Below are 616 nucleotides of genomic sequence, written 5' to 3'. Positions count from 1 at the left end.
AGTGAAGAAGGCTGAGCGCTGAAGAATTGATGCTTTTGAACTGTGGTGTTGGAGAAGACTCTTGAGAGTCCCTTGGACTGCAAGGAGATCCAACCAGTCCATTCTGAAGGAGATCAGCCCTGGGATTTCTTTGGAGGGGAATGATGCTGAAGCTTAAACTCCAGTACTTTGGCCACCTCATGCAAAGAGCTGACTCATTGGAAAAGACTCTGATGTTGGGAGGGATTGGGGGCAGGAGGAGAAGGGGACGACAGAGGATGAGATGGCTGGATGGCATCACTGACTCGATGGACGTGAGTCTGAGTGAAGTCCGGGAGTTTGTGATGGACAGGGAGGCCTGGCGTGCGTCGATTCATGGTGTCGCAAAGAGTCGGACACGACTGAACGACTGAACTGAACTGAACTGAACTGATGGTAGAATTCTCAGCTCTTAAAACCTCGATTTCTTGTGAAAACTGAGAAGGAAGCAATTATGAACTGATATTTATATTAGCATTCTATAGTTCTGGGAACGTAAGTACCAATGATAATGTCTAAACACATTTGCTTTCTTATAGAGAACATGGCACCAGACATACTCATTAATAGTCCTAAACACTTTTTGTTTTTATGTAAA

Source organism: Bison bison, unplaced genomic scaffold, assembly GCF_000754665.1.
Source record: "Bison bison bison isolate TAMUID 2011002044 unplaced genomic scaffold, Bison_UMD1.0 scf7180017864088, whole genome shotgun sequence".
NCBI lineage: Eukaryota > Metazoa > Chordata > Mammalia > Artiodactyla > Bovidae > Bison > Bison bison.
Note: the sequence above shows the minus strand (reverse complement) of the source record.